Source organism: Amblyomma maculatum, chromosome 7, assembly GCF_055883805.1.
Source record: "Amblyomma maculatum isolate TAMU_Amacu chromosome 7, ASM5588380v1, whole genome shotgun sequence".
In the NCBI taxonomy this organism is placed as follows: domain Eukaryota; kingdom Metazoa; phylum Arthropoda; class Arachnida; order Ixodida; family Ixodidae; genus Amblyomma; species Amblyomma maculatum.
Window position 1 is genome coordinate 91,145,464 of NC_139350.1, and position 16,031 is coordinate 91,161,494.

General features: G+C 46.1%; 1 long non-coding RNA gene and 1 pseudogene across 4 annotated transcripts in view; one reads left to right on the forward strand and one right to left on the reverse strand.

The window, feature by feature from the left end:
- Positions 1-16,031, reverse strand: part of LOC146183939 (uncharacterized) — a 203,333-nt gene that overhangs the window by 100,687 nt on the left and 86,615 nt on the right. The window lies entirely within an intron of this gene.
- Positions 12,226-13,416, forward strand: LOC146183942 (chromobox protein homolog 3 pseudogene; annotated as a pseudogene).

The window sequence follows — 16,031 nt, forward strand, 5'->3', positions numbered from 1 at the left end:
CACTGCACAGAGACAATTGTAGAGGTAAGGGGTGGTGCTTTACTAAAAAAAAAAGGCAAGTAAAATATATGCAGGTGCAGGCTGTGGTATAACCGCCATACATTCCTTGGTTCCTTGGATATCCGACGTGCAGCCATAATAAATAAAATCGATAGGGTAGATAGCATATGGACATGAAAGATGCATAGTAAATTTATGAAATGTAACAGCGCAAATCATGTAAAGACACAAGAGAACAAAACGTTACAAAACGCGTGTCACGTGTTCTCTTGTGTTTGCATACCTTGTGCTGTTACGTTTCCTAAATTCAAGATAATTCAAGATGCACCAACTGACCTGATTATGCATAGTAGAAAATAGTGAAAAGAATTGTGTTCGCAAATATATGCCGTAATGTGAAAAAAAAAAAAAAATCTACTCCTGCCCATGTCTTTCAGAGTCCCGTGCAGTGCGCGAGAGCAGCAAAAAAAAAAAAAAAAAAAAAAAACCTCAAATGAATGTTGCATACACATTTAGAATGTTTATGTGGTAAATTCGCAATTCACAGCTATGTCTAAAGGCAACCTTTTCTGGTAACCTAAAGCACTATTCATTCGTGAAAATTATTACGAAAAACAGAGGCCGACGAAAGCACAGTTGTTGTGGCTGTAGGAAGGAAAAGAAAATGCACGGGCCAGCTACTGGCTCTGAAGCTGAGCCACCTCCGCTGCCTCGTGGGGACAGAAAAGAGAAAGTAGAGATAGAGAAGAAAGAAAAAGAAGAGGGAAAGGCGCGCGCCGCAACAGCCGTCGTCCACCACCTAAGCGATGGCAGGAGCAATGACGGCCTACAACAGATAACTCGGCGGCAAGCTTGCCCCCGCCGCAAGCGGCGTTGACCTACCAGTCCCAGCCCCGTAGGGCCAGGAACAGCCACCTTTCCTCACCTCCCTCTCCACGAATCAAGCGCAGAAAGCGACCAAACTAGCTCATCATCATCATCATCAGCCTGACTATACCCACTGCAGGGCGAAGGCCTCTCCCATATTTCTCCACTTAACCCGGTTCTGTGCTAGCTGCATCCACTTGACCCCAGCGAACTTCTTAACCTCATCCGCCCACCTAACTTTCTGCCGCTCCCTGCTATGCTTTCCTTCCCCTGGAATCCAGTTTGTTACCCTAAGCGACCATCGGTTATCCTCCCTTCGCACTACATGTCCTGCCCATGCCCATTTCTTCTTAATTTCGACTAGAATGTCGGTAACCTGAGTTATTTCTCTGACCCACTCTGCACGCTTCCTATCTCCTAATGTTACCCCTACCATTATTCGTTCCATAGCCCTCTAAGTTGTCCTGAACTTAAGTAGAACTCTCTTGGTTAGCCTCCACGTTTCAGCCCCATAGGTGAGTACAGGTAAGAAGCAACTGCTATATACTTTCTTCTTTAGCGATACCGGTAAGCTGCTAGTCATAATCTGTGAGTGCTTGCCAAATGCGCTCCATCCCAATCTTATTCTTCTTGCTATTTCCTTTTCATTGTCCAGATCTGCGGTTACTACCTGTCCTAAGTAGACATATTCGCCTACTACTTCCAGTACTTCGCTACCTAATGTAAACTGCTGTTCCTTTCCGAGGCTGTTGAACATTACCTTAGTCTTTTGCATATTGATTTTCAAGCCTACCTTTCCGCTTTTCCTGTCTAGGTCACAAATCATTATTTGCAGTTCATCCCCCGAATTAGTTAGCAAGGCAATGTCATCAGCAAAATGCAGATGACTGAGATATTCTCCATCTACCCTTATCCCTAACTGGTTCCATTCCAAGTCTCTGAATACTTCTCTAAGCAAGCTGTGAATAGTACTGGGGAGATTGTGTCTCCTTGCCTAACACCTTTCTTTATGGGAATTCTGTTTCTTTATGCAGAACTATGGTTGCTGTGCAGCCACTATATATATCTTCCAGCACTTTTACGTACGGCTCGTCTACCCCCTGATTTCGCAATGCCTGCATCACCGCCGAGGTTTCAACTGAGTCAAATGCTTTTTCGTAATCAATGAATGCTATGTATAAGGGCTGGTTATATTCCGAGCATTTTTCTATCACCTGATTGATGGTATGGATATGATCGATAGTAGAGTACCGTTTCCGAAAACCTGCTTGATCCTTTGCTTGATTGCTGTCTAAGGTTGTCCTGATTCTATTAGCGATTATGTTAGTAAATACCCTATACGTAACAGGCAGTAAGCTGATTGGTCTGTAATTTTTAAGGTCCTTAGAGTCCCCTTTCTTATGAATGAGGATAATGTTTGCATTCTTCCATGGTTCCGGTACCGTCGATGACATAAGGCACTGCATATACAGGGTGGCCAGCTTTTCTAACACGATATCCCCCCCCGTCCTTCAGCAAATCTGTAGTTATCTGAACCTCTCCAACTGATTTCCCCCTTTTCATAGTTTCTAGTGCTTTCTTTACCCCGTCCTTTGTCACTGGTGGAATGTCTGACTGCTTTTCCCTACCGCCAATCTCATTACGGTCCTGACTACTTTGGCTACTGTAGAGATCTGTATAGAACTCCTCGGCTACTTTGACTATCTTGTCCATATTAGTGATGACGTTGCCCGCTTTGTCCCTTATCGCATACATATGGTTTTTGCCTATGCCCAATTTCTTCTTTGCCGCTTTAAGGCCTCCCCCGTTCTTTACAGCATGCTCAATTTTCTCCATGTTATACTTCCTTATATCGGCCACCTTGCGCTTATTGATTAGCTTTGATATCTCGGTCAATTCGACCTGGTCTGTTGGATTGGAAGCTTTCATACTCTGGCGTTTCTTAATCAAATCTTTCGTCTCCTTAGAAAGCTTACCGGTATCCTCTCTAACTATCCTACCACCTACTTCTACCGCGCACTCAGTAATGATATCTCTGAAATTATTGTTGCTTGCCTCTAGGGTAATGTCGCCATCGTCAGTTAGAGCTGAATACCTATTCTGTAGCGAGATCCTGAACTCTTCTGCCCTCCCCCTCACCGCTAATTCGTTGATGGATTTCTTTCTTACTAATCTATTGCGTTCCTTCTTCAGATTAAGGCTAATTCGAGACCTCACCATCCTGTGGTCACTGTATCGCACTTTCCCGATTACCTCTACATCTTACATAATGGCGGGGGTTGAACACATGATGAAGTCGATTTAAGTTTTCGTCTTTCCGTTAGGACTTTTCCATGTCCATTTCCGGTTCTTCCGTTTGCTGAAGAAGGTATTCATGATTCGTAAGTTATTCCGCTCTGCAAACTCAACTAGTAACTCCCCCCTGCTATTCCTAGAACCAATGCCATAGTCACCTACTGCCTGGTCTCCTGCCTGCTTTTTCCCTACCTTGGCACTGAAAAGTCGCCCATTAGTACAGTATACAGCGTCTTTACTTTTCGCATTGCCGATTCTACATCTTCGTAGAAGCTTTCAACTGCCTGGTCATCATAACTACATCATAACGACCTGTACAACTAGCTCAGCCGTGCGCAACCGGGAGCAGGCAGCTCACTTGGCAGCCCGCGCGACCCTCACTGCTTGAAGCAACCTACCGACACCCCCTTCAGCGCACTGTTTTTTTTTTTGGACCAGTCCGCTATAGACCTCCTTCACTCCGGCTACGTCGGAAAAATGCGGTGGCGCTGTCGTCGTTAGTGACTTTCGCCTGGTAGGCAAAACAACACTTCTGTCGCTTTGCCTACCGTGATTACGCGATGGCTTGCTGCTGCCGGGAAATGCAGAGCACCATGCCGACTTATCGCGTCGCTATGACATGTGCTGAAAGGCACACTAGAGGAAGTTTAGTAAGCTTGCACAGGTTTCTTGCCCTACAATGGTCGCCGTAAACAGTGGTGGGCCGCCGCGGTGAAGCGCTAAGGCTGGCTACCGATGCCTGCTCATCGAATATGCGGCAAACACTTCGTCACGGCTAAGCTGGAGCTTATTCACCTTTACGCCAGAGCGGTCTACCGGATTAAAGGTCGCGAATAACTCGGGTTTGGCCTTCTTACGACGCGTGATGGGATCTTGGTACTGTTTTAGTGCCGGTGCGGGTGCGCAGGTAACATATGTAGACGAGGCCGTCATATATATGTTGTAATGCGTAGGCCTGTTTCTTTGTTGGAGCATGCATAGATGTTTTACCTATGTAAACTGTTCCTCAAGCCCGTTTTTTTTTTGTTTTTTTTTTTTACTTTGGTAATTGTATGTATGCGCAGTGAGCTGCTACGCGAGAGATCAGTGTTGCACTCCTCGATCCGTGGTATATATATGTTGCATAACCTTGGCCACGTTCATGTCAAATTACTTTAATCTACTTCCTGATGAACATTCCCACTTCACGTTGGCAGCTACTAATCAATTGGGTTGGAGCTGCATTTTTTTATTTATGCTGAGTGCTTTTATTTGTATTCACAGCGGTTGATTGTGAATGCGAGTTGGGAGGGCTTATCCTACATTAACGCGGCCACAGTGGCCGAGACCGAACTGGGCCGCCTTAACTACGGAACCACGGGTCAAAGTAAAAACGACCCCAGAAAAAAGGTCCCCAGAAAATACAGCCCCGAAAAAGAAGGTCCGTGGAATATACGGCCCCGGAAAAAACGTGCAGAAAGGTCCCCTCAGGAAGCGGCTCCTAGGAAAAAATGTCACCGAAGAAACTGACTGAAAATCCGCCCAGAACTCACTTCGCAAAAAACTGAACATCTTATTGGATGCCTTTTTGTTTTTAGAATAGATATAACCATTGTCGGGGCACTGGGTCATCTGGGTGCTTTACACATTTACAGGAACTGGAGAAGGCTTGGCGAGAAAGCATTGCGAAAAAAAAAAAAAAAGAACCCCACCACTATATAACATCCAGCGAGTATTATGCAGTGCATAAGCTGTCAGTTTCCAAGCTGGGAAATATCTCTCTTTATTATAGGTCTAATCACCCGGGTAATATTACACATTCGAGAGACGTGCTTGTCCTCGACCGCACAAATTTCGGCGCCATAATGATTTTTTTTTTTTTTTTGTAAACGCATGGCATCAGTACCAAGTTTTGCAAATTTCAAGCGGACGGGTAGAAAGAATCACTGTAGCATACATTACTGCGGCTATAGACATGAGGAAACTCAGTCTACGCCTTTAGTAAACAGAACTACGAAACGTGAAAAAAAAAATAAATAAATAAATAAATAAATAAATAAAACGGCGGGGTTCAAGATATAAATAATGTTCAAGCTAAAATCACAAACGCAGATGTAAGATAAGAACAGTAAAAGTTGATTAGAATGAGCGCTATTCATCGCTGATAAGCCAAGCACCAGGCAAGGCGAAAGCTCGACTTTGCAGTACGTTTGATTCCATCTGTTTGGGGACGTTTTATCTGGGGCCATTTTTTCCGGGACCATTTTTTCCTGGGACGATTTTGCCGGAACCCACGGAACCACAGCGGCCGCTGCAGCTCGTAATGGTAATGGAAGCTTTAAGCGTGACTACCCGGGATAAAATTGCTAGCATTAACGACGACAGCCGCCCATGAACAGAGCAGATATAAAAGCGCCGCTTTGTGATTTCAACGAATTGGTACGCAAATCCTTGCGGTGTCAAGGCTACTGTTGCCGTGCTGACCTAAATCATTCTAACCATACAGCCACTCGACGCTAGCGAGGTGCTTCGTGCTTATCAAGAACGCTCATTTGCCGCTCGGTGTGAAGAATCATCCGATAACGCAATGATGCTTCGAGCGCACTATTTCGTACGCGGTTTGCGCGCGCTATTTATGGCGAGAAAAATCACCGTCAGCTTACTCGACTCAAAGTAGTTGTAAGCATCCGAAGCTTTGTAATTCTCTATACGTTCCGCGCCTAATTTTCTGGGAGAAAACAGCGAATAGATGTCAACGTCGGTCATTTTCTCTGGCTGGCATCAACGCTTCTCTTGGGCGCCTTGAACCCAATCCCCATCGGTACGGCGTGCGGGTGCCTACGCTGCACGCTGTGTACGTTTCAATGTATCGTATTTGTCCTCACCGCTGAGGCTCACGAAATACTAGCACATGGTCATTTCGTCTGCCAAGAAGGCGCCTACAGATCACAATAACACGGCCTTGGCAAGCTTAGCCACAGTGCCGCGGTCGCGGTCGTGCTTTTTGCCTACCGTGGGATCGCTGACGAGAGCAGCGCCACCTCGATCGTCTTTGTTTGCAAACATGAAGGAGGTCTATACGGCCTCCCCCGTCAAGACCATTTTTTACGCGCCCCCTCCCGCTATAATGGGGAGTTTGGCGCCAGCGTCTGTAATTCGTGGCCGCTGGGAGGTATAGGGAGTTTCACTAAAGTTTCACACCCATGAAGGAAGAAAAAACTAGAAGGAGCGCGCAGCCTCCGCAAGCCAACTCCCTCTAACGCCGCTCCCTTCTCTCTCTTGCGCGCAATGATTCTTGGATGGATGGATGGATGATAGTGGCTCTGCCCTTTGAATTGGGCGGCAGCTTTCGCCGCCTAGCCAAAAAATTAAAATAAATATATTTATCTCTTCCCCATTTTTAGCTTCTAATTCGCCCGTATCTGCCCCCCTCCCTATTTTTCCTCTCTTTATTCTCTTGACTTTTTCCACCAATCCTCTAACCTCTCTTTTGTTATCAGAACGCGTTCCTCGTCCACTCGTACATCTTCCCCAGCAAATCCCAGCGCTCTCTCCAGATCTGCCGCTTTTTCTGCGGGAAGGGCAGGACGAAGTTTTTGGCACCTTAGAACAACATGTTCCGTTGTTTCCTCCTCAGTTCCGCACGCCGCGCATAATATATCTACTTCCTGAAATTTTTTCCTGTACGTTTTTGTTCTGAGGGCCCCTGTCCTAGCCTCAAACAGCAATGAGCTCCCTCGTGAGTTGTTGAATAAACTTTTTCTTTATATCCTGTTTTCGAGTTCTATACATACCCAATGCTGATTTTCCTTGCATTCTTTCCTCCCACATTTTCCTTTCTGCCTCCTTTACCTGCTTTTCAATGCTGCTGTTTTGCTGCGGTGTATCTCCAAACTCTAGGTACTTAAATCTGAGCTTTCGGGTTCTGTTAGTCCATTTCGTATTCAGGCTTTTCATGAAGAGGTGCTTGTACATTTTTCGTGCCCACCTTGATTCCTCCATTTCAGTTAGTCTCTGATCATATTTTAGTTTGCTAATTGCCTCTCTAACCTCACATGATGCCCAGCCCATATCTCCCTGGACTCCTTCATTAGGTGTGTTGCCATGTGCTCCCAATGCCAATCTACCTACCTTTCTCTGTGATTTCAAGGCCTGACTGTACTTCTGATTTCATGCACAGGACTGCATTTCCAAAAGTGAGTCCTGGTACCATAACACCCTTCCATACCCCTCTAACAACCTCATACCTGTTATAATTCCAGAGGGCCCTGTGTTTCATAATATCCGAACTCCTTTTCCCTTTGTCTATCGTAATTCTTTCATGCTTTTCTAGGTAATTTTTTCCTTCGTTGATCCATATGCCCAGGTATTTATATCTCTCCACATGTTCAACCTTGGTGCCTTGTATTTCCAGCACGTCCCCCCTTTCATCATTAAATACCATTATTCCTGATTTTTCGCTGCTAAATTGCAGTCCCAGCTTTTCGCCCTCTTCTCCACAGATCTTAAGCAGCTCCTGCAACCCATCCCTCTTATCTGCCAGCAGTACAATGTCATCCGCGTACATCAATCCTGGTAGAACTTGTGTTACTTTCTGTCCTCCCTGCATATAGCTTGCATCGAATCCCATATTACTTTCCTCCAGGCGCCTTTCCATTTGGCTCATGTATATCATGAAAAGCAGCGGTGACAGTGGGCACCCTTGCCTAAGCCCCCTTTTTATTTTTGCTGGTTTTGTTGTTTCCGTCTCCCATACTATCACTGCCTCATTATCTGCATACACTTCCTGTATGAACTGAACCAGGTTTTTATTCAGGCCATATTCCTTCAACTGGTCCCACAGTTTTTTCTGATCTACACTGTCGTATGCCCCTTTAATATCTAAAAACGCTATCCATAATGGTCTCTGACTTGCAGCTGCTGTTTCTATACACTGGGTAACCACAAATAAATTATCCTCTAGTCTTCTGTCCTTGCGGAAACCATTTTGTAGTTCTCCGAGGATATTCCCTCCTTCTGCCCATTCCTCCATCATTACTTTTACTAACTGCATTGCTACCCTGTATATAACTGATGTAACTGTGATTGGCCGATAGGACTTTATGTTATCTCTGCTTCCCTTGCCTTTGTATATTAGTCTCATCCTGCTTAATTTCCAATCTTTTGGTACTTGACCGCCCTTTATTGTTTGTTCAATCAACTGTCGCAATTTTACTTTGCTTTTTTGTCCTAATCTGGTAATCAATCCCATGGGTATGCTATCTGGTCCTGTCGCTGTTCCCAAGGGGACCTTCCGTTCTATTCTTTCCCATTGTCTTGCTGTCATCTCCTTGTATTCTTGCTCCTCGTCCCTGTGGTCCTCATTATTCTCCATTTCTTCTGCGGCATTCACTTCCAGACTGGCAAAGGCTGTTTCTATTGTGCGCCTAACATATTCCTGTGCTTCCTCTCCCTCCACTCTTTTTCCTTCCTGTGTGGTCAGTGAGTGTTGGACCCCTTCCGTTTTTTTTTGCTTGTAGCCTTATGTGGTTCCAAAACCTCTTTGCAGCATTTTTATCTTTTTTACTTATGTCCATCATCCACTGGACCCCAGCTTTTCCTATTTTGATTTGGATTAAGGTTGACGCCTCCCTTTTTCTCTCCAGGTACCCCTCCCATTTGGATTCTACTTCCCTTGGTGTGGCTCCCCTCTTCTTTGCTAATCTGTGCTTTCTGGATGCCTCTTGACGCCTCGTTATGGCTGCTTTAACTTCAGCATCCCACCAGCTTTTTGGTTTATATTTTCTCTTTCCTCTTCTAATCTTACCCTCTTTTAGCTCTCTTTTAAATACTTCTACTAGGTCATCGTATGTCCATTCTCTATTTGGTTGTTGGTTTACTATGTCTTCAATGCGCTTTGACCCTTTTTCCAACTGCATATCATTGAGTTTCTGGTTGCTTTCACATACCTGCATTTTTGTTGCGGCCGCTGTCCCGCCAAATTGGAGTTTAATTCTTTTGTGATCGCTTCCTAAGCTCTTCGCTCCTTCTTCATCAATTTCCATACCTACTAACCTGTCATACAGCTTGTGGGACATCAGACAATAGTCGATTGTGGAATGAGAGTTATTTCTTTCCCATGTTATTTTTCCCTCACACTTTATTTCTGAATTAACTATTGTGAGATCCTGGGTTTCACAAAATGTTCCTAACATTTTGCCTGTCGTATCGGTAGCTCCATCAAAAAATTCCATATGGGCATTCATATCCCCTAAGATTATCACTTCCTTATTCTGGCCAAATTCCTCTATGTCTTTAGCTAAACATCTGAAATGTTCTGAATTTTCCTCATTCGAGTCATTTCCTGCTTTTAGGTAAACAAACCCTAGTATTGTATCTAGGTTTCCCACTCTACCCTGGAGCCATATATGTTCTCTGCAGCTTTCTGTTATCCTTTTCCAATCTTGGCCTTTGATTAGCGCCCCGAGGCCACCTCCTTTTCGGTCCTTCCCTTTTCTATTGCACCCCAGCCATGAGTATCCTTCAATGTGTGGAGGTTCTTCACTGTCTCTAAGGTGGGTTTCTGCTACACCATATACTACAAAATTTCCAGTTTGCAGCTGCTCCTGAATTTCATCCCATTTAATTCTACTTCTACCCCCTTGCATATTAATGAAGGCCAAATTTACGGGTTGTTTCGTTTTCCTCCTCCGTGCCTTCGTCCTGCCCTTCCTCCCTCCATCTTTGTCTCCTACTTCTCGGTATGCAGAGGCAATCTGCTCGCCTGTAAAAAAGCTAGCGCCCTTCGCCCCATCCGCAGCCCAAGCTGCCATCCCGCTGGTGCGGTGTAATGGATGCCATCAGGCGTGAATGGGAGGTAGTTCCTATCCCCATGTATCACCCTGTTCACATCCATGACATCGCACCTGAGGGCCTTCCCTACCTCCCAGATCATCTCATTAGCCCTCAGTACTTGTAGGGCTACATACGGGCCCTGTCCCTTGACTGCCGGCACTGTGCACAGCACTATGTGCACATTCTCAGCTGTAGCCCGTAGCTTCGCCACCCCTGTTCTTATCTGCCTGCCTAGGTTTTGTCCCCTGTTCTTCAGCACGTCATTTACTCCGGCATGGATGACTACCAGATTGTCTCCTTCTCTATTTTCCCACAGCATATCCCTTGTCCTCTCCACTACCTGCCCAAAACACTCGCCCGGCCTGCTTTCCACTTGTACTTTCTCAGTAAACTTCACTGTCTTTAAGACTGCCTTTTTAATTCTCGTGACATTAGAGCTCCCTACCACCCATACCCTCTTGCTGCCGGCTCCTGTCTCTTCCCTGTCAGTGGTATCCAGTCCCTGCTGTCTCGACCCCTGTGTCCCCTCTTCCCTCCGGTTACCATCGGGGCTCGTGTCCCCTATAATCGCTACATTCTCCCTGCGCGCCCCCTGTGACGCGTCCGCCCCCCCCGTCGTCCAGGGTGGCATTACTGCCTGCATTCTTGTGGAGTGCCTTCCGTCCCTCTGCCGGTCTCCTTGTCCACTCTTCCACCTGATCTTCCAGTCTGCTTGCCTTATCGCGTACCTCTCTCAACTCGCGCTGTAGGTTCTCCACCCTGACGCCCCACTCCTTCTCGACTCTTGTCTCAAACTCCGCCCTTCTCTTCCTTTCCTCCTGAAGCTCCTTCCTCATCCGTTCTACCTCCTTGGTCAGCTCCCCCTCCACTTTCTCCACCGCCGTGCATATTTTGCATTTCAAGCTGGCCTCCTCAGCTTCCATCATGCTCTCAAACCCTGTCTCGTACAGGAAGCACCAGCGCTCACACGTTCCGCACTGGACGAGATCCCCAGGATCCCCACCCTTTGCTTTCCTGGCCGGCCGCCCCATAGCCTCAACTCTGCGACAGAATTCGCCTTGCTCAGAACATTTTTCCGGACTAGGCCTAAATACTTTTTCCTAGCGCTGTTCTATGTTATTTAAGCGATTTAAGTCCTATATGTTTTCACTTCTCTGTCTCTGATCTTAAGCTAAATTATAATCTAAATTTGCCGCCACTATACGATTACATATAAAAACTGGTAAAAGAAATGTACTCAGCTTCGGCTTCGGTCGTCCTTCGGCATGGCTGCTGCTGCTTTGATTGTCTTCTCTGTGGGAATTTAGCCAACATAGTTGCCAGGCTCAAAAGCAGCAGGGTACATGGTATTTTTTAGTGACTTTGGATGCCCCCGCGGAAAGCCTACCGGAGTGGTCTGCCGAAAGTTGCGCGTCTCGTCGTAACACATAAGTTACTTTGTTTACAATTGTTGCATTGTACTCCGTGTTTATAAGCACACTAGTGAGAACTGCAGGTGGCCTTTTCATCTTTGGTTTCGTCAGGGAGACTACGAATTCGACATAACCTTGCATGACTGGGGAACTGGCTTCAGCGTAACAATGTGTATTCGAGGTCTGCATTTCCTAAATGAATCAAACGATTTTCGTCTCGAACAATACATGCACCTGCCCTGACAAAAAAACGTTTCGTTTCTCGAGGAGTGCGCATAACAGGATACTCACCGTTGGAGCGACAGCCCCGAGAGGTATATCCGTGTAGTTCTTGCATCCCGGCACAAAGCATTTCATATGGCAGTACTTTTTGTTAGGCTAGTTGGTTTGATTCCATGCTTGCAAGACTCAGCGCACCAAGACAAAGCACAAGAACACAGCGGACGACAGGACGAAGCGATGATCAGCGCTTCGTCCCCTCGTCCTTCTTGTTCTCGCGTGCTTCGTCTGATCGCCGAACCCCGCAAGCATTTCATATGGCGCAGCTGAAAGAACCCAGCCATAGTTCGCGAAATACACGGGTGCACTGCGCGACGGCGGCAGCCCCCACGGGCTCAGCCCGTCTAAAAGTCCAAAGTTCCATCTACAACCTGCTCGCAGCGCGCGCCTCAAGTTTCAAGTGAAAGCGTCGCGTAGCAAAGGCCACGCGAAGGCATTCCTTCGGAGCGAAGCGTGCGAAACTGCAACCGAAACCAGCTACCGACTAACTCTTGCCGTATCACGTGACAGCTAGTTTCCCATGATTCTTTCCATAATATTTTTTATGACTAGGCTTCACTTTTCCGCCGCGTCGCTCACTCCTTTCACACCCCTGCTCCGACCTGACGTTGCATTCCTGCTCTGCTCTTGCGGTCGTACGGGAACAGTGAAAACCACGTGAAAACACCTGGGAGCCGGAGCAGAACCTCGACTGCCAAGGACTGATAGCGCAGTTCGAAATGACGCGCCAGCGAAGACCCAAGTCACAGAACCGCAAGGAGGAGGCCGAAGGTGACGATGAACCACGTGGGTTCGACCGGGGCCTGGTCCCGGACTACATTATCGGGGCATCCGATTCTTCAGGGGAGCTGATGTTCCTCATGAAGTGGAAGGACAGTAACGAAGCGGAGATGGTGCCTGCGCGAGTGGCCAACGTCCGTTGCCCGCAGGTCGTCATCCGCTTCTACGAAGAGCGCCTGGTTTGGGCAACTTGCGGAAATCCGGATGCAGGGGCTTAGCGTGCGAGTACCCCCATTTCCGCCGCCTTGGTACTTTTCTTGGCCGAACATTTTTTTTAATTCCCAACAAACCATCACGCGAGCCGTCCGGTCGACAGGCTGCATTGATCATCGGCGTCTCGCCCGGGGAACACTCCGATATTCTGACTTTTCTTTTCATGTGCAGACGAAGCCTGGACCTTGTGCTGTCTTTTTCTAGCCTTGTTTAGCCAAACGCACGCAAGCCATCGTGCAAGTGTCAAGCCGTTTTGCAGCGCCGCGCTTCTTGGGGTGAAGTGTTTCTATAGTTGCTGTGTTGGCCCGATATGTTCGGTAGAAACCGTCCGTAGCAACGTGTTTTCACATCCCATTCCTGCACATAACGCTGCACTTCCATTGTTTCCATTTGTCACCCCTCGTTTTTTTTTCCCACGCCATCGCCTTCAGCGTTACACTTGCGTTGATCCACCTTTTTCCCAGTCTTTTTTTTCTTTTCTGTTTCCTGAAATCATTATTTAGCGAAGCGTGAATGAAAGCCTGTTTTGTTCATCGAAATTGGACGTCAAGAATGCGCCAGAACTAAATAAAATTAAACGGGGTCGCAAAATGTCGCGCTTTCGAGAGTTGACCCTTCGACAGTACATATCTTTTTTTTTTTTTTTTTCTCATTGCTTTGTGTTGGAGTGTTTCACGGGTTTGTATTCATGTACAATATAACAGGAAATTAAACAAGTTTCACCTGCATTTGTTGCGGCCAAAAATATCGCTACAGTCTCGTTATTTTGAGGTGTGCCTCGACCTGTCAGCTGTCAAAATCGCCGGCTGTGGGCAGCGTCATAATATGCTGTTGGCACGCCTGTTCTACTATGGACTTTTTCTTTTGTTAAATATTGGTAACGTTTGGATTTAATGTCATCTGCCAATGGTTCATATCACACCATGCTAATTCATAACATACTTTGCTCCCTCTGATGGTTGTGGTTATTGCATTTTGAGTTATTTGAAAGGCTTTGGCAGGTGCAGAAACTGTGTTGCTCATCTTAAAATGTAACATCCTTTGCTTTTGCTTGAAGAGTGCTAATATGCACAGATAATGTAACCAATTCCTTCATTTTAAGTCCTTATTTCCTAAAGTGCGCAATGCCAAAGAGACCATTCCATTTCTGTTCTGGCATGCTGCTCGTGGTCCAAGTGTAAATTTAGCCTGTAAAGTTGTGCTTGGGGGAACTGCAGGCACTTAGAGAAAGAAAAGTAAAGCATAAATTATTGCATACTATAAAGCAGTCTAGCAGGTTGGGAATAAAGAGGCAGGAGTTAGTGAAAAATCTTGCAAGGTTATGCTGACACTGAAGTTTGGGTGCTCTGATACCCTCTTGTCATGCACAAATGGGAGCAACAGAGAGTTACTTTTAGAAGGCACTGAGTCAGTTGCAAAGTTAGAGCACTTAGTTTAAGTATAATGTTGAGCTAATCAACCCTGCCAACTGTCAGTGCAACTCCAAAGCACACTTACGAAAAGAAAAACACGGTACTGGAATCTGGCGCAGGCACCAGACGTTACGTGCATGCTTTTGTACCTTCAAAAGTTTAATCTTTTCAGTTATTGGTAATGTTCGGTACTGTGGTCCTACATGGCTGTTTTCCATGAAGGGAAGAGTCTTACAATCACGCGACTTCACTAGCCTTGTCACGTCTTCAGTGAAGCCATTGCCTTGATCTAGCGATTTGTGCCATGAAATGCGTTACCTGTATGGCTTGGCACGTTGTCGGGAGTTGTTCTTAGCATCTGCATTAGTGTGGGCTGAATAACTTTGGGCCGTAACAATGCACAGAAGCATTACATTTTTTTAACAGGACTAAATTGATGTTGGAAAGACTCAAGCTAATGTCGGCCTGTTTCTGTTTGTGGGATGTATTGTCTTGTTAATTCCATCAGGCTTTCGTCATTCCGTTTGAGTAGCAACTGATTTTACCATGATTGCTAAATCATGTTATTGTATGTAGGAAAAAAAAATATTTTCCATCTGCTATATGTAGTTTTATTCTCGCGGTATGCTTCACCGTGATGCTCAGACCGCTTTGTAGACTAGGTTTTATGAAGGGGCAACACCCTGCTTAAGGTTTCTTTTGAGTTAGGCAGGGGTATGCGCCAAGGAAAGCGAGCCATGCATAAGTGCGATCCAAACTGCATATCACACTGATACAAGTGACAGTGCAACTGCTACAGGCATTTAGCAACGTCAAGCTCCCGCTAGAAGAATAGATGGCGTCCCAGCCAATGCCTCTTGCGTGGCTTGTACAGCAGTGTACTTTTGTGCTGCGCATGCTGATACTGTTAGCTGATCTAAACAATGAAATGTCAAGGTACCTGAAAAAACTGGATATTGCTGATAAACCCAGAATTTCCCATATTATAAGGTGCCCACTTATTGGTCAGTGGTGTATAATATTCACAACTGCCCGCCACGGTTGTTCAGTGGTTAGGACACTCAATTGCCGGTGGTCCTGAGAATGTAAGTTCAATTCCACCCTCGTTCCGATAGAATTAAAATTCAGGACACCCATGTACTGTTGTATATCCACGCACGTCAAAGAGCCCGAGGTGGTTGAAACCTCCAGAGTTGTTCACTACGGCATGCCTCGTAGTCGATGTCGCTTTGGGATGTTAAACCCTGTAGATCAAACCAAGCACAGTACTCAGAAATGTGGCGCAGCAAACACAATCACACGAGAAGAAACACAACACAGGCGCACTTCTTATGTGATTGCGTTCGTTGCGCCACATTTCCGGGTACTATGAAGCACCAACTCGCCCCTTAAGCTGTTAATTAAAGCAAACATATTCACTGCTAAAGCCCAGCAATGAGTGGTGACACACTTTTCACTGCTGAGTTCTTGGTCTCTGGAGGCATTGCAAAATATCACGGTATTAGTATTCGAATACCTCGTGTCAACACAATTACCACATCCCACTTTATGCAACCAGCAGAGAAGAAGCAGTAGTGGAGGTTCTAAATAGAACAGGGATGATCATCACCACACGTATGGCTTGAAAATCTGCGCTCTTCACTCGACTTGCGCACTTATATTCCATGGAGTTTTCAACACGCTACTGACCAGTCCAGCTCACTGACTGTATTGACTACTGTACAGTTGTGCCGTGAAAAGAAAGCCCATATCTACTTGCATTTTATGACAGGCAGTTTTAAGGCATAATCTCACGTAGCGTAATCCTGTACGAATAGTTGTCCTCGAGATCTGTCACATTCCGCGAGATTAGTTCTTGTCTAGTGTTCCTGCAATCTGCAATACCACTCTCAAACGTGCGCCAAGGAACGCTACGCAATAGGAGCGATCCTGTACCGTCCAAGCTCACACTTGCCAGAGA